Consider the following 19160-nt stretch of genomic DNA (forward strand, 5'->3'; position numbering starts at 1 on the left):
GCTATGTTGTTTAGCAAAGCTGTGTTGTCTGGACCACAGCAATTCTTTTACAGTCATATCCATTGTACAACAGCTATGCTGTTTGCACCACATCCATGCTGTTGTACCACAGAGATATTGTTTGTACCACTGACGTGTTTGTACCACAGCCATGTTGTTAAGTACACAACCATGTTCTTTGTACCATATCTGTGTTGTTTGTACCACAGTAATATTGTTTGTCACACAACCATGTAGTTTTTAATACAACTATGTTGTTTGTTGCACAGCGATGGTATTTGTTCTGCAGCCATATTTTTTGTAACTGCCAAATTGTTTGAACCAAAGCCATGTTGGCTGTACCACAGTCTTGTTATTTGGACCACTGCCTTGTTTGTAACACATTCATTATGTCTGTAACAGACATGATGTTTGTAACATGTGTACTTCTGCTATTGTCATCCACCTGTGTACAGCATCTGCCTCTGAGTCATCCACGATGTACATGGTCTGTCAATGAGTCATCCACCAGTGTGCATGGTCTGCCAATGAGTCATGCACCCATGTACATGATCTCCGTTACCTCTACTGGTCAGATGTAGCGTTTCCTCCGGTGAATTACGTCACGACTTAACTTGCCACCGGCGATTCCACCCCCCCCCCCCCACACACACACACAGACACGCGCACACACAGACACGCGCACACACACACACACACACACACACACACACACACACACACACACACACACCTGCATTCCACTAACCTGGTCAATACTGCCCGGAGTACAGTGTAGTGCAGGCAGGAGTGGTACAGTATGAGGGAGACGAAATGGTATAGTATGAGGGGGACGAGATTTGAGCAGTAAGAGAGGATGAAAATGTTACAGTATGAGGGCTCCGGGAATGGTACAATATGAGGGAGACGGGATGTTACGGTATGAGGGAGACGGGAATGGTACAGTATGAGGGCGCCGGGAATGGTATAGTATGAGGGAGACGGGAATGGTACAGTATAAGGGAGACGAATATACAGTATGAGGGAGGTGGGAGTGGCACAGTATAAGGGAGGCGGGAATGGTACAGTATGAGGGCGCTGGCAGTGGTACGGTATGAGGGAGACGGGAATGGTACAGTATGAGGGAGATGGGAGTGGCACAGTATGAGGGAGACGGGAGTGGCACATTATGAGGGAGGCGGGAGTGGCACAGTATGAGAGATGGGAGTGGCACAGTGTGAGGGAGACAGGAGTGGCACAGTATGAGGGAGGCGGGAGTGGCACAGTATGAGGGAGATGGGAGTGGCACAGCATGAGGGTGACGGGAATGGCACAGTATGAGGGAGATGGGAGTGGCACAGTGTGAAGGAGACAGGAGTGGCACAGTATGAGGGAGGCGGGAGTGGCACAGTATGAGGGAGATGGGAGTGACACAGTATGAGGGTGACGGGAGTGGCACAGTATGAGGGAGATGGGAGTGGCACAGTGTGAAGGAGACAGGAGTAGCACAGTATGAGGGAGGCGGGAGTGGCGCAGTATGAGGGAGACAGGAGTGGCACAGTATGAGGGTGACGGGAGTGGCACAGTATGAGGGAGATGGGAGTGGCACAGTATGAGAGGAACGGAAGTGTCACAGTATGGGAGGAACGAGAGTGGCACAATATGAAGGAGACAGGAGTGGCACAGTATGAGGGAGATGGGAGTGGCACAGTATGAGGGAGATGGGAGTGGCACAGTATGAGAGGAACGGAAGTGTCACAGTATGAGAGGAACGAGAGTGGCACAGTATGAAGGAGACAGGAGTGGCACAGTATGAGGGAGGCGGGAGTGGCACAGTATGAGGGAGACAGGAGTGACACAGTATGAGGGTGACGGGAGTGGCACAGTATGAGGGAGATGGGAGTGGCACAGTATGAGAGGAACGGAAGTGTCACAGTATGGGAGGAACGAGAGTGGCACAATATGAAGGAGACGGGAGTAGTGCAGTGTTAGGGGAAGGGGACGGGAGCGGTACACAGTGAGGTACACTGTAGTACAGTGTAAGGCTGACAGGATTGGTATAGTCTAAGGGGAGCGGGAGTGGTACAGAATAGGGGCAAGAGTGGTATAGCGTGAGGAAGTGTGTGTGGTACAATGTTACTGAGACGGGAGTGGTAAAGTGTAATTGGGGCGAGAATGTTACAGTGTGAGGGTATGAGGGGACAGGATTGGTGTGGTGGGGGGTGGGGGAGTGGAACAGTGTGAGGGGGCGAGTGTTGTACAGTGTGAAGGGGCGGATGTGGTGCACTGTAAGAGGGTGGGAGTGATAGGTGTGAGGGGACAGGAGTAGAACGCAATTAGGGGGGCAGGAGTGGTACAGTATGAGGGTGCGGAAGTTTACAGTGTAGGAGTGAACGGTGTGAGGGTAAAGGGAATGAGAGTGGTACAGTGTGAGAGAGCAGGAGTGGTACATTGTGAGAGTCCAGAGTGAAATAGTATCAGGGGGACGGGAGTGGTTTAATGTGAGGGGTTAGTGGGAGGGCTACTGTGTAAAGGAGGAAGGAGTGGTACAGTCTGCGGGGGGCAGGAGTGATACAGTGTGAGGGGTAGGAGTGGTACAGTCTGAGAGAGGAGGGGGGGGGGGTAAGAGTGTTACAGTGTGAGGGGTAGGAGAAATACAGTGTGAAGAGGCAGGAGTTCGGATACGGAAATAGTACAGTCTGAGGGGCTGAGATTGGTACAATTTGAAGATGGAAGGAGTGGTACAGTTTGAGGGAGGGGGGAGTGGTACAGTATGAGGGGGGGGGGGAGCGGCGCGGTACATTGTGAGGAGCAGGAGTGGTACACTTTGAGGATGTTAGGAGAGGTGCAGTGTGAGGGGGCAGGAGTGGTAAAGTGTAAAGTTGAGCAGGAGAGATACAATGTGAGGGGGTGGGGGTGATACAGTGTGAGAGGCAGGAGAAGTGCAGCTTGAGGAGGTGGGGGTAGTAAAGTGTGAGGAGATAGGAGTGGTACATTGTGATGAGAAGGGAGTAGGGTAGGATAGTATAAGGAGGCAGAAGTGGTACAGTGTGAGGAGGGTGGGAGTGGTATAGTGTGAGGAGGGTGGGAGTGGTACAGTGTGAGGGGAGCAGGAGTGGTACAGGGTGAGGAGGGTGGGAGTGGTATAGTGTGAGGAGGGTGGGAGTGGTACAATGTGAGGGGAGCAGGAGTGGTACAGGGTGAGGAGGGTGGGAGTGGTATAGTGTGAGGAGGGTGGGAGTGGTACAATGTGAGGGGAGTAGGAGTGGTACAGGGTGGGAGTGGTATAGTGTTAGGGGAGTAGGAGTGGAGCAGGGTGTGGAGGGTGGGAGTAGTACAGTGTGAGGAAGGTGGGAGTGGTACAGTTTGAGGGGAGTGGGAGTGGTAGAGAGTGTGGAGGGTGAGAGTGGTACAGTGTGAGGTGGGTGTGAGCGGTACAGGGTGAGGAGGGTGGGAGTGGTACAATGTGAGGGGAGTAGGAGTGGCATAGAGTGTGGAGGGTGGCAGTGGTACAGTGTGAGGAGGGTGTGAGTGGTACAGTGTGAGGTGGGTGTGAGTGGTAGTGTGGGGAGGGTGATAGCGATACAGTGTGAGGAGGGTGTGAGTGGTAAAGTGTGAGGAGTGTGGGAACGGTATGTGGCCCTGGTGGTCACAGAGATAACCTACTGGAAGTGGGTCAGTCATCGACCAGCAGACATACCTCCGCTCTGCCTTCCTTCCTTACCTTACATTTTCATTTTTGTCCCTTCTTTCCTTCACATCCTACCTGCCCTCCTCAGGTCTTTATCTACTTCCTTTACGTCCTTCCCTGCTTTCTTCACATCCTTCCCTGCTCCTTTCACGTCCTTCCCTGCAATCTTCCCGTCTTCTTTGGGTTTTTTCATATCTCTTACTTTCTTTATGCCTTACCTTTGATTTTTGTTCGTCTCGTGTGTACTTGTCGATCCCTTTCCTACCACCTAAAATCACTGCCACACAAATTTAAGTTATCGTTGAGGATCGTCTTAGATTTCTTTTCCCTATGATGGTTTCTAGTTAAGGGAAAGCTAGGTGTCTGGCGAGGCCACTTTCCTGCAACATACGGTCCTGTAGTCTCTCAGTGATAGGAAACACAAATGCTTATGAACATCCGTGGAGTAACGGTTAGCGTTCCTAACCACGACGCATTCCCGAGCCGCCTGGTGGCGAACGCATAGGCTCCAGTCCACAGTCAACCCCGCCGTTCAACTACCCCTACGGGGTGAGTCGATAAAATGGATACCTGTCTCAGGTTAGGATATATATATATATATATATATATATATATATATATATATATATATATATATATATATATATATATATATATATATATATATATATATATATATATATTAACTTTCTAAAATGGGAAACAGAAGAAGGAGTCACGCGGGGAGTGATCATCCTCCTCGAAGGCTCAGAGTGGGGTGCCTAAATGTGTGTGGATGTAACCAAGATGTGAAAAAAGGAGAGATAGGTAGTATGTTTGAGGAAAGGAACCTGGATGTTTTGGCTCTGAGTGAAACGAAGCTCAAGGGTAAAGGGGAAGAGTGGTTTGGAAATGTCTGGGGAGTGAAGTCAGGGGTTAGTGAGAGGACAAGAGCAAGGGAAGGAGTAGCACTACTCCTGAAACAGGAGTTGTGGGAGTATGTGATAGAATGTAAGAAAGTAAATTCTCGATTAATATGGGTAAAATTGAAAGTTGATGGAGAGAGGTGGGTGATTATTGGTGCATATGCACCTGGGCATGAGAAGAAAGATCATGAGAGGCAAGTGTTTTGGGAGCAGCTGAATGAGTGTGTTAGCGGTTTTGATGCACGAGACCGGGTTATAGTGATGGGTGATTTGAATGCAAAGGTGAGTAATGTGGCAGTTGAGGGAATAATTGGTATGCATGGGGTGTTCAGTGTTGTAAATGGAAATGGTGAAGAGCTTGTAGATTTATGTGCTGAAAAAGGACTGATGATTGGGAATACCTGGTTTAAAAAGCGAGATATACATAAGTATACTTATGTAAGTAGGAGAGATGGCCAGAGAGCGTTATTGGATTACGTGTTAATTGACAGGCGTGCGAAAGAGAGACTTTTGGATGTTAATGTGCTGAGAGGTGCAACTGGAGGGATGTCTGATCATTATCTTGTGGAGGCTAAGGTGAAGATTAGTATGGGTTTTCAGAAAAGAGGAGTGAATGTTGGGGTGAAGAAGGTGGTGAGAGTAAGTGAGCTTGGGAAGGAGACCTGTGTGGGGAAGTACCAGGAGAGACTGTGTACAGAATGGAAAAAGGTGAGAACAATGGAAGTAAGGGGAGTGGGGGAGGAATGGGATGTATTTAGGGAATCAGTGATGGATTGCGCAAAAGATGCTTGTGGCATGAGAAGAGTGGGAGGTGGGCTGTTTAGAAAGGGTAGTGAGTGGTGGGATGAAGAAGTAAGAGTATTAGTGAAAGAGAAGAGAGAGGCATTTGGACGATTTTTGCAGGGAAAAAATGCAATTGAGTGGGAGAAGTATAAAAGAAAGAGACAGGAGGTCAAGAGAAAGGTGCAAGAGGTGAAAAAAAGGGCAAATGAGAGTTGGGGTGAGAGACTATCAGTAAATTTTAGGGAGAATAAAAAGATGTTCTGGAAGGAGGTAAATAGGGTGCGTAAGACAAGGGAGCAAATGGGAACTTCAGTGAAGGGCGTAAATGGGGAGGTGATAACAAGTAGCGGTGATGTGAGAAGGAGATGGAATGAGTATTTTGAAGGTTTGTTGAATGTGTCTGATGACAGAGTGGCAGATATAGGGTGTTTTGGTCGAGGTGGTGTGCAAAGTGAGAGGGTTAGGGAAAATGATTTGGTAAACAGAGAAGAGGTAGTAAAAGCTTTGCGGAAGATGAAAGCCGGCAAGGCAGCAGGTTTGGATGGTATTGCAGTGGAATTTATTAAAAAAGGGGGTGACTGTATTGTTGACTGGTTGGTAAGGTTATTTAATGTATGTATGACTCATGGTGAGGTGCCTGAGGATTGGCGGAATGCGTGCATAGTGCCATTGTACAAAGGCAAAGGGGATAAGAGTGAGTGCTCAAATTACAGAGGTATAAGTTTGTTGAGTATTCCTGGTAAATTATATGGGAGGGTATTGATTGAGAGGGTGAAGGCATGTACAGAGCATCAGATTGGGGAAGAGCAGTGCGGTTTCAGAAGTGGTAGAGGATGTGTGGATCAGGTGTTTGCTTTGAAGAATGTATGTGAGAAATACTTAGAAAAGCAAATGGATTTGTATGTAGCATTTATGGATCTGGAGAAGGCATATGATAGAGTTGATAGAGATGCTCTGTGGAAGGTATTAAGAATATATGGTGTGGGAGGCAAGTTGTTAGAAGCAGTGAAAAGTTTTTATCGAGGATGTAAGGCATGTGTACGTGTAGGAAGAGAGGAAAGTGATTGGTTCTCAGTGAATGTAGGTTTGCGGCAGGGGTGTGTGATGTCTCCATGGTTGTTTAATTTGTTTATGGATGGGGTTGTTAGGGAGGTAAATGCAAGAGTTTTGGAAAGAGGGGCAAGTATGAAGTCTGTTGGGGATGAGAGAGCTTGGGAAGTGAGTCAGTTGTTGTTCGCTGATGATACAGCGCTGGTGGCTGATTCATGTGAGAAACTGCAGAAGCTGGTGACTGAGTTTGGTAAAGTGTGTGGAAGAAGAAAGTTAAGAGTAAATGTGAATAAGAGCAAGGTTATTAGGTACAGTAGGGGTGAGGGTCAAGTCAATTGGGAGGTGAGTTTGAATGGAGAAAAACTGGAGGAAGTGAAGTGTTTTAGATATCTGGGAGTGGATCTGTCAGCGGATGGAACCATGGAAGCGGAAGTGGATCATAGGGTGGGGGAGGGGGCGAAAATTTTGGGAGTCTTGAAAAATGTGTGGAAGTCGAGAACATTATCTCGGAAAGCAAAAATGGGTATGTTTGAAGGAATAGTGGTTCCAACAATGTTGTATGGTTGCGAGGCGTGGGCTATGGATAGAGATGTGCGCAGGAGGATGGATGTGCTGGAAATGAGATGTTTGAGGAAAATGTGTGGTGTGAGGTGGTTTGATCGAGTAAGTAACGTAAGGGTAAGAGAGATGTGTGGAAATAAAAAGAGCGTGGTTGAGAGAGCAGAAGAGGGTGTTTTGAAATGGTTTGGGCACATGGAGAGAATGAGTGAGGAAAGATTGACCAAGAGGATATATGTGTCGGAGGTGGAGGGAACGAGGAAAAGAGGGAGACCAAATTGGAGGTGGAAAGATGGAGTGAAAAAGATTTTGTGTGATCGGGGCCTGAACATGCAGGAGGGTGAAAGGAGGGCAAGGAATAGAGTGAATTGGAGCGATGTGGTATACAGGGGTTGACGTGCTGTCAGTGGATTGAATCAAGGCATGTGAAGCGTCTGGGGTAAACCATGGAAAGCTGTGTAGGTATGTATATTTGCGTGTGTGGACGTGTGTATGTACATGTGTATGGGGGGGGGGTTGGGCCATTTCTTTCGTCTGTTTCCTTGCGCTACCTCGCAAACGCGGGAGACAGCGACAAAGTATAAAAAAAAAAAAAAGAAAAAATATATATATATATATATATATATATATATATATATATATATATATATATATATATATATATATATATTATTATTATTATTATTATTATTATTATTATTATTATTATTATTATTATTTTGCTTTGTCGCTGTCTCCTGCGTTTGCGAGGTAGGGCAAGGAAACAGACGAAAGAAATGGCCCAACCCATCCCCATACACATGTATATACATACACGTCCACACACGTTAATAAACATATCCATACATCTCAATGTGCACATATATATACACACACAGACACACATATATACACATGCAAACAATTCACACTGTCTGCCTTTATTCATTCTCATCGCCACCTCGCCACACATGGAATAACATCCCCCTCCCCCCTCATGTGTGCGAGGTAGCGCTAGGAAAAGACAACAAAGGCCCCATTCGTTCACACTCAGTCTCTAGCTGTCATACAATAATGCCCGAAACCACAGCTCCCTTTCCACATCAAGGCCCCACAGAACTTTCCATAGTTTACCCCAGACGCTTCACATGCCCTGATTCAATCCATTGACAGCACGTCGACCCCGGTAACCACATCGATCCAATTCACTATTCCTTGCCCGCCTTTCACCCTCCTGCATGTTCAGGCCCCGATCACTCAAAATCTTTTTCACTCCATCTTTCCACCTCCAATTTGGTCTCCCACTTCCCCTCGTTCCCTCCACCTCCGAGACATATATCCTCTTGGTCAATCTTTCCTCACTCATTCTCTCCATGTGACCAAACCATTTCAAAACACCCTCTTCTGCTCTCTCAACCACACTCTTTTTATTTCCACACATCTCCCTTACCCTTACATTACTTACTCGGTCAAACCACCTCACACCACATATTGTCCTCAAACATCTCATTTCCAGCACATCCACCCTCCTGCGCACAACTCTATCCATAGCCCACGCCTCGCAACCATACAGCATTGTTGGAACCACTATTCCTTCAAACATACCCATTTTTGCTTTCCGAGATAATGTTCTCGACTTCCACACATTCTTCAAGGCTCCCAGGATTTTCGCCCCCTCCCCCACCCTATGATTCACTTCCGCTTCCATGGTTCCATCCGCTGCCAGATCCACTCCCAGATATCTAAAAGACTTTACTTCCTCCAGTTTTTCTCCATTCAAACTTACCTCCCAATTGACTTGACCCTCAACCCTAAACATGTTTTGGACAATCACATGTTTACTAAATGGCGTCCTAGCTTCGTCTCTTCGATTTATATCAACTGACTGTTATATTTCTCTCTTGTGTCTCCCCTGATGATGTGATTATTACACGAAAGTGCACTTGGGAACTTTTCGTGTTTCATTTTCCCCGTGGACTCATAGGAATATTTTGATCACACGCAAAGTTGTGATCCTTTCCAATATATATATATATATATATATATATATATATATATATATATATATATATATATATATATATATATATATATATTTTATTATTTTTTTATTATACTTTGTCGCTGTCTCCCGCGTTTGCGAGGTAGCGCAAGGAAACAGACGAAAGAAATGGCCCAACCCCCCATACACATGTATATACATACGTTCACACACGCAAATATACATACCTACACAGCTTTCCATGGTTTACCCCAGATGCTTCACATGCCTTGATTCAATCCACTGACAGCACGTCAACCCCGGTATACCACATCGCTCCAATTCACTCTATTCCTTGCCCTCCTTTCACCCTCCTGCATGTTCAGGCCCCGATCACACAAAATCTTTTTCACTCCATCTTTCCACCTCCAATTTGGTCTCCCTCTTCTCCCCGTTCCCTTCACCTCCGACACATATATCCTCTTGGTCAATCTTTCCTCACTCATTCTCTCCATGTGCCCAAACCACTTCAAAACACCCTCTTCTGCTCTCTCAACCACGCTCTTTTTATTTCCACACATCTCTCTTACCCTTACGTTACTCACTCGATCAAACCACCTCACACCACACATTGTCCTCAAACATCTCATTTCCAGCACATCCATCCTCCTGCGCACAACTCTATCCATAGCCCACGCCTCGCAACCATACAACATTGTTGGAACCACTATTCCTTCAAACATACCCATTTTTGCTTTCCGAGATAATGTTCTCGACTTCCACACATTCTTCAAGGCCCCCAGAATTTTCGCCCCCTCCCCCACTCTATGATCCGCTTCCGCTTCCATGGTTCCATCCGCTGCCAGATCCACTCCCAGATATCTAAAACACTTCACTTCCTCCAGTTTTTCTCCATTCAAACTCACCTCCCAATTGACTTGACCCTCAACCCTACTGTACCCAATAACCTTGCTCTTATTCACATTTACTCTTAACTTTCTTCTTCTACACACTTTACCAAACTCAGTCACCAGCTTCTGCAGTTTCTCACATGAATCAGCCACCAGCGCTGTATCATCAGTGAACAACAACTGACTCACTTCCCAAGCTCTCTCATCCCCAACAGACTTCATACTTGCCCCTCTTTCCAAAACTCTTGCATTTACCTCCCTAACAACCCCATCCATAAACAATTAAACAACCATGGAGACATCACACACCCCTGCCGCAAACCTACATTCACTGAGAACCAATCACTTTCCTCTCTTCCTACACGTACACATGCCTTACATCCTCGATAAAAACTTTTCACTGCTTCTAACAACTTCTGGAAAAAGACGAAAGAAATGGCCCCAACCCCCCCCCCCCATAAACCCTTTTATATAATAGTCCACACACGCAAAATTAATACTAACAGCTTTCCCTGGTTTACCCAAGCTTCACATGCCTTGATTCAAAACCACTGGACAGGGACGTCAACCCCGGTATACCACATCGCTCCAATTCACTCTATTCCTTGCCTCCTTTCACCTCCGCATGTTCAGGCCCGATCACACAAAATCTTTTTCACTCCATCTTTCCACCCCCAATTTTTTGGTTTTCCTCTTTCCTGTTCCCTCCCTCCGACACATATATTCCTCTTGGTCAATCTTTCCCCACTCATTCTCTCATGTGCCCAACCACTTCCAAAAAACCCTCTTCTGTCTCTTAACCCCGCTCTTTTTATTTTTTTCACTCTCTCTTACCCTTACGTTACTCACTGATCAAACCACTCACACCCACACATTGTCTCAAACATTCTTTTTCCCGCAATCCCTCCCCCTGCGCACAACTTATCCATAGTCCACGCTCGCAACCATACAACATTGTTGGAAAACCCCTTTCCTTCAACATACCCATTTTTGCTTTCCCAGATAATGTTCTCGACTTCCACACATTCTTCAAGGCCCCAGAATTTTCGCCCCTCCCCCACCTATGATCCACTTCGATTCCATGGTTCCATCCGCTGCCAGATCCCCTCCCAGATATCTAAAACACTTCACTTCCTCCAGTTTTTCTCCATTCAAACTCACCCCCCAAATTTATTGACCCTCAACCCTACTGTACTAATAACCCTTTTTCTTATTCACATTTACTCTTAACTTTCTTCTTCACACACTTTACCAAACTCAGTCACCAGCTTCTGCAGTTTCTACATTTAATCAGCCCCCAGGTGTATCATCGCGAACAACAACTGACTCACTTCCAAGCTCTCTCATCCCAACAGACTTCATATTGCCTCTTTCCAAAACTCTTGCATTTACTCCCCAACAACCCATCCATAAACAATCCTAACAACTTTCCTCCCACACCATATATTCTTAATACCTTCCACAGAGGATCTCTATCAACTCTATCATATGCCTTCTCCAGATCCATAAATGCTACATACAAATCCATTTGCTTTTCTAAGTATTTCTCACATACATTCTTCAAAGCAAACACCTGATCCACACATCCTCCACCACTTCTGAAACCACACTGCTCTTCCCCAATCTGATGCTCTGTACATGCCTTCACCCTCTCAATCAATCAATATATATATATATATATATATATATATATATATATATATATATATATATATATATATATATATTTTATTTTTTTTATTATACTTTGTCGCTGTCTCCCGCGTTTGCGAGGTAGCGCAAGGAAACAGACGAAAGAAATGGCCCAACCCCCCCCCCCCCCCCATACACATGTATATACATACGTCCACACACGCAAATATACATACCTACACAGCTTTCCATGGTTTACCCCAGACGCTTCACATGCCTTGATTCAATCCACTGACAGCACGTCAACCCCGGTATACCACATCGCTCCAATTCACTCTATTCCTTGCCCTCCTTTCACCCTCCTGCATGTTCAGGCCCCGATCACACAAAATCTTTTTCACTCCATCTTTCCACCTCCAATTTGGTCTCCCTCTTCTCCTCGTTCCCTCCAACTCCGACACATATATCCTCTTGGTCAATCTTTCCTCACTCATTCTCTCCATGTGCCCAAACCACTTCAAAACACCCTCTTCTGCTCTCTTAACCACGCTCTTTTTATTTTCTCACATCTCTCTTACCCTTACGTTACTCACTCGATCAAACCACCTCACACCACACATTGTCCTCAAACATCTCATTTCCAGCACATCCATCCTCCTGCGCACAACTCTATCCATAGTCCACGCCTCGCAACCATACAACATTGTTGGAACCACTATTCCTTCAAACATACCCATTTTTGCTTTCCGAGATAATGTTCTCGACTTCCACACATTCTTCAAGGCCCCCAGAATTTTCGCCCCCTCCCCCACCCTATGATCCACTTCCGATTCCATGGTTCCATCCGCTGCCAGATCCACTCCCAGATATCTAAAACACTTCACTTCCTCCAGTTTTTCTCCATTCAAACTCACCTCCCAATTGACTTGACCCTCAACCCTACTGTACCTAATAACCTTGTTCTTATTCACATTTACTCTTAACTTTCTTCTTCCACACACTTTACCAAACTCAGTCACCAGCTTCTGCAGTTTCTCACATGAATCAGCCACCAGCGCTGTATCATCAGCGAACAACAACTGACTCACTTCCCAAGCTCTCTCATCCCCAACAGACTTCATACTTGCCCCTCTTTCCAAAACTCTTGCATTTACCTCCCTAACAACCCCATCCATAAACAAATTAAACAACCATGGAGACATCACACACCCCTGCCGCAAACCAACATTCACTGAGAACCAATCACTTTCCTCTCTTCCGACACGTACACATGCCTTACATCCTCGATAAAAACTTTTCACTGCTTCTAACAACTTTCCTCCCACACCATATATTCTTAATACCTTCCACAGAGCATCTCTATCAACTCTGTCATATGCCTTCTCCAGATCCATAAATGCTACATACAAATCCATTTGCTTTTCTAAGTATTTCTCACATACATTCTTCAAAGCAAACACCTGATCCACACATCCTCTACCACTTCTGAAACCACACCGCTCTTCCCCAATCTGATGCTCTGTACATGCCTTCACCCTCTCAATCAATACCCTCCCATATAATTTACCAGGAATACTCAACAAACTTATACCTCTGTAATTTGAGCACTCACTCTTATCCCCTTTGCCTTTGTACAATGGCACTATGCACGCATTCCGCCAATCCTCAGGCACCTCACCATGAGTCATACATACATTAAATAACCTTACCAACCAGTCAACAATACAGTCACCCCCTTTTTTAATAAATTCCACTGCAATACCATCCAAACCTGCTGCCTTGCCGGCTTTCATCTTCCGCAAAGCTTTCACTACCTCTTCTCTGTTTACCAAATCATTTTCCCTAACCTATATATATATATATATATATATATATATATATATATATATATATATATATATATATATATATATATATATATATTACAGAGGTATAAGTTTGTTGAGTATTCCTGGTAGATTATATGGGAGGGTATTGATTGAGAGGGTGAAGGCATGTACAGAGCATCAGATTGGGGAAGAGCAGTGTGGTTTCAGAAGTGGTGGAGGATGTGTGGATCAGGTGTTTGCTTTGAAGAATGTATGTGAGAAATACTTAGAAAAGCAAATGGATTTGTATGTAGCATTTATGGATCTGGAGAAGGCATATGATAGAGTTGATAGAGATGCTCTGTTGAAGGTATTAAGAATATATGGTGTGGGAGGCAAGTTGTTAGAAGCAGTGAAAAGTTTTTATCGAGAATGTAAGGCATGTGTACGTGTAGGAAGAGAGGAAAGTGATTGGTTCTCAGTGAATGTAGGTTTGCGGCAGGGGTGTGTGATGTCTCCATGGTTGTTTAATTTGTTTATGGATGGGGTTGTTAGGGAGGTGAATGCAAGAGTTTTGGAAAGAGGGGCAAGTATGAAGTCTGTTGTGGATGAGAGAGCTTGGGAAGTGAGTCAGTTGTTGTTCGCTGATGATACAACGCTGGTGGCTGATTCATGTGAGAAACTGCAGAAGCTGGTGACTGAGTTTGGTAAAGTGTGTGAAAGAAGAAAGTTAAGAGTAAATGTGAATAAGAGCAAGGTAATTAGGTACAGTAGGGTTGAGGGTCAAGTCAATTGGGAGGTAAGTTTGAATGGAGAAAAACTGGAGGAAGTAAAGTGTTTTAGATATCTGGGAGTGGATCTGGCAGCAGATGGAACCATGGAAGCGGAAGTGGATCATAGGGTAGGGGAGGGGGCGAAAATCCTGGGAGCCTTGATGAATGTGTGGAAGTCGAGAACATTATCTCGGAAAGCAAAAATGGGTATGTTTGAAGGAATAGTGGTTCCAACAATGTTGTATGGTTGCGAGGCGTGGGCTATGGATAGAGTTGTGCGCAGGAGGATGGATGTGCTGGAAATGAGATGTTTGAGGACAATGTGTGGTGTGAGGTGGTTTGATCGAGTAAGTAACGTAAGGGTAAGAGAGATGTGTGGAAATAAAAAGAGCGTGGTTGAGAGAGCAGAAGAGGGTGTTTTGAAATGGTTTGGGCTTATGGAGAGAATGAGTGAGGAAAGATTGACCAAGAAGATATATGTGTCGGAGGTGGAGGGAACGAGGAGAAGTGGGAGACCAAATTGGAGGTGGAAAGATGGAGTGAAAAAGATTTTGTGTGATCGGGGCCTGAACATGCAGGAGGGTGAAAGGAGGGCAAGGAATAGAGTGAATTGGATCGATGTGGTATACCGGGGTTGACGTGCTGTCAGTGGATTGAATCAGGGCATGTGAAGCGTCTGGGGTAAACCATGGAAAGCTGTGTAGGTATGTATATTTGCGTGTGTGGACGTATGTATATACATGTGTATGGGGGTGGGTTGGGCCATTTCTTTCGTCTGTTTCCTTGCGCTACCTCGCAAACGCGGGAGACAGCGACAAAGCAAAAAAAAGAAATATATATATATATATATATATATATATATATATATATATATATATATATATATATATATATATATATATATATATATATATATATATATATTTTCCCTAGGGATAGGGGAGAAAGAATACTTCCCACGTATTCCCTGCGTGTCGTAGAAGGCGACTAAAAGGGAAGGGAGCGGGGGCTGGAAATCCTCCCCTCTCAGTTTTTTTTTTAATTTTCCAAAAGAAGGAACAGAGAAGGGGGCCAGGTGAGGATGTTCCCTCAAAGGTCCAGTCCTTTGTTCTAAACGCTACCTTGCTAACGCGGGAAATGTCGAATAGTATGAAAAATATATATATATATATATATATATATATATATATATATATATATATATATATATATATATATATATATATATATATATATATATATATATATATATATTTTTTTTTACCCCTGGGGATAGGGGAGAAAGAATACTTCCCACGTATTCCCTGCGTGTCGTAGAAGGCGACTAAAAGGGAAGGGAGCGGGTGGCTGGAAATCCTCCCCTCTCGTTTTTTTTTTTTAATTTTCCAAAAGAAGGAACAGAGAAGGGGGCCAGGTGAGGATATTCCCTCTAAGGCCCAGTCCTCTGTTGATAACGCTACCTCGCTAATGCGGGAAATGGCGAATAGTACGAAAGAAAAATAATGAGATGGCATTGATTAGGGCTCCAGTTGCCAGTGCCGCCTTAGCTAACATAAAAAAAACTACTGGCTGACACACCCCTGACACTGTGCACCAGACACTATGCCCCTAATACACCTGACACTATGCCCCTGACACACCTGACACTGTGCCCCTAACATACCTGACACTATGCCAATGACACACTTGACACTGCCACAAACACACCTGACACTATGCCCATGACACACCTGACATTGTCCCCCGACACACCTGACACTGTGCCCCTGACACATCCGACATTTTGCCGCTGACTCACGTGATACTATGCCTTGACAAACCTGACATGTCATGTATTCACGGCCTTTTGTTTGAGTGTAAACAACTGATATTCAGAAACGTCTGAAGGTTGTTGCTCAAGACTGAAGACTATGTCCTCAACACTGGAGGTTATATGCTCAAGACTGAAGGTTATGTGCTCAATACTGGATGTTATATGCTCAGTACTGAAGGTTATGTGCTCAAGACTAAAGGTTATGTGCTTAATACTTGAGGTTATATGCTCAAGACTGAAGGTTATGTGCTCAATACTAAATGTTATATGCTCAGTACTGAAGGTTATGTGCTCAAGACTAAAGGTTATGTGCTTAATACTTGAGGTTATATGCTCAAGACTGAAGGTTATGTGCTCAGTACTGAAGGTTATGTGCTCAAGACTGGATGTTATATGCTCAGTACTGAAGGTTATGTGCTCAAGACTAAGGGTTATGTGCTTAATACTTGAGGTTATATGCTCAAGACTGAAGGTTATGTGCTCAAGACTGGATGTTATATGCTCAATACTTAAGGTTATGTGCTCGAGACTAAATGTTATGTGCTTAATACTTGAGGTTATATGCTCAAGACTGAAGGTTATGTGCTCAATACTGAAGGTTATATGCTCAAGACTGAAGGTTATGTGCTCAAGACTTGAGGTTATATGCTCAAGACTGAAGGTTATGTGCTTAATACTTGAGGTTATATGCTCAAGACTGAAGGTTATGTGCTCAAAACTGGATGTTATATGCTCAAGACTGAAGGTTATGTGCTCAGTACCTGAGGTTATATGCTCAAGACTGAAGGTTATGTGCTCAATATTTGAGGTTATATGCTCAAGACTGAAGGTTATGTGCTCAAGACTGAAGGTTATGTGCTCAATACTTGAGGTTATATGCTCAAGACTGAAGGTTATGTGCTCAATACTTGAGGTTATATGCTCAAGACTGAAGGTTATGTGCTCAATACTTTAGGTTATATGCTCAAGACTGAAGGTTATGTGCTCAATACTTGAGGTTATATGCTCAATACTGGATGTTATATGCTCAAGACTGAAGGTTATGTGCTCAGTACCTGAGGTTATATGCTCAAGACAGAAGGTTATGTGCTCAGTACTTGAGGTTATATGCTCAAGACTGAAGGTTATGTGCTCAAGACTGAAGGTTATGTTCTCAATACTTGAGGTTACATGCTGAAGACTGAAGGTTATGTGCTCAATACTTGAGGTTATATGCTCAAGACTGAAGGTTATGTGCTCAATACTTGAGGTTATATGCTCAAGACTGAAGGTTATGTGCTCAATACTTGAGGTTATATGCTCAAGACTGAAGGTTATGTGCTCAAGACTGAAGGTTATGTGCTCAATACTTTAGGTTATATGCTCAAGACTGAAGGTTATGTGCTCAATACTTGAGGTTATATGCTCAATACTGGATGTTATATGCCCAAGACTGAAGGTTATGTGCTCAGTACTTGAGGTTATATGCTCAAGACAGAAGGTTATGTGCTCAGTACTTGAGGTTATATGCTCAAGACTGAAGGTTATGTGCTCAAGACTGAAGGTTATGTTCTCAATACTTGAGGTTATATGCTCAAGACTGAAGGTTATGTGCTCAATACTTGAGGTTATATGCTCAAGACTGAAGGTTATGTGCTCAGTACTTGAGGTTATATGCTCAAGACTGAAGGTTATGTGCTCAGTACTTGAGGTTATATGCTCAAGACTGAAGGTTATGTGCTGAATACTGAAGGTTATGTGCTGAATACTTGAGGTTATATGCTCAAGACTTAAGGTTATGTGCTCAATACTTGAGTTTATATGCTCAAGACTGAAAGTTATGTGCTCAGTACTTGAGGTTATATGCTCAAGACAGAAGGTTATGTGCTCAGTACTTGAGGTTATATGCTCAAGACTGAAGGTTATGTGCTCAAGACTGAAGGTTATGTTCTCAATACTTGAGGTTATATGCTCAAGACTGAAGGTTATGTGCTCAATACTTGAGGTTATATGCTCAAGACTGAAGGTTATGTGCTCAGTACTTGAGGTTATATGCTCAAGACTGAAGGTTATGTGCTCAGTACTTGAGGTTATATGCTCAAGACTGAAGGTTATGTGCTGAATACTGAAGGTTATGTGCTGAATACTTGAGGTTATATGCTCAAGACTTAAGGTTATGTGCTCAATACTTGAGTTTATATGCTCAAGACTGAAAGTTATGTGCTCAGTACTTGAGGTTATATGCTCTAGACTGAAGGTTATGTGCTCAGTACTTGAGGTTATATGCTCTAGACTGAAGGTTATGTGCTCAATACTTGAGGTTATATGCTCAAGACTTAAGGTTATGTGCTCAATACTTGAGTTTATATGCTCAAGACTGAAGGTTATGTGCTCAGTACTTGAGGTTATATGCTCTAGACTGAAGGTTATGTGCTCAGTACTTGAGGTTATATGCTCTAGACTGAAGGTTATATGTTATTTTTTCTTTTAGTTTTAAAATCTTGAATTGTCTAGATCTGCCGAGAGCAAGCATGTCTGTGATAGTATGGATGAATGGGGACATGGCTAGGGTAGGTGAAGGCAAGTATAGCATGTGCAGCTGGTGCAGTATATTAACATGGTAAGTGGGCCCAGGGATCCAGCAGGACATATTCCTGTCAAAGAGGAAGGCAAGTTTGGGGTATGTTAAGTACATGATACACAATCACAGGATACTAAGTGATATTGACTAACAAAAGTAACGAAAAAAAGAAATCATTTAAAGCAAGTTGAAATAGGACACACACACACACACACACACACACACACACACACACACACACACACACACACACACACACATATACATACAGTATCAAGTAATTCATATTTTCTACATAAAGGTCTGCCCCTCTACTCTGAGCTGTTAACGTCACCCTGAGCAACATCCTCTTTCTTTTACAACAACACCCTGCGTCCTTAAACCTAATCCTATCAGCTACATTTCATCATATCTTAACATTTCTTTTTTTGCTGAAGACACACCTGCACTGTTAATCCTTGCCTGAGCTCTGTATACAACCCTTACTCCTAACCCATATCAGATACTTTCGCTCAACGACCCTTGCCCCTGATCCATACCTTTACCCTCGATCCACATCCCTTACCTTCACTCTACGCCCCAAACCCTCATTCTACGCCCCCAACCCTCAAACTACTCCCCTAACCCTCAATCTACGCCCTTAACCCTCCATTCACGCTATATACTTTTAGGAAAAGCCTTATTCTTAATCCTTGCCCTTATCTTAAGGCCACTCTCCTGAAAACCTGGCACACGTT

The 19160-nt window shown here is 44.1% G+C and overlaps 1 protein-coding gene across 8 annotated transcripts in view; it reads left to right on the forward strand.

The window, feature by feature from the left end:
* Positions 1-19160, forward strand: part of LOC139757993 (armadillo repeat-containing protein 2) — a 128211-nt gene that overhangs the window by 4204 nt on the left and 104847 nt on the right. The gene's annotated exons all lie outside the window — the stretch shown is intronic.

The sequence above is a fragment of the Panulirus ornatus genome, chromosome 29, assembly GCF_036320965.1.
Source record: "Panulirus ornatus isolate Po-2019 chromosome 29, ASM3632096v1, whole genome shotgun sequence".
Lineage (NCBI taxonomy): Eukaryota > Metazoa > Arthropoda > Malacostraca > Decapoda > Palinuridae > Panulirus > Panulirus ornatus.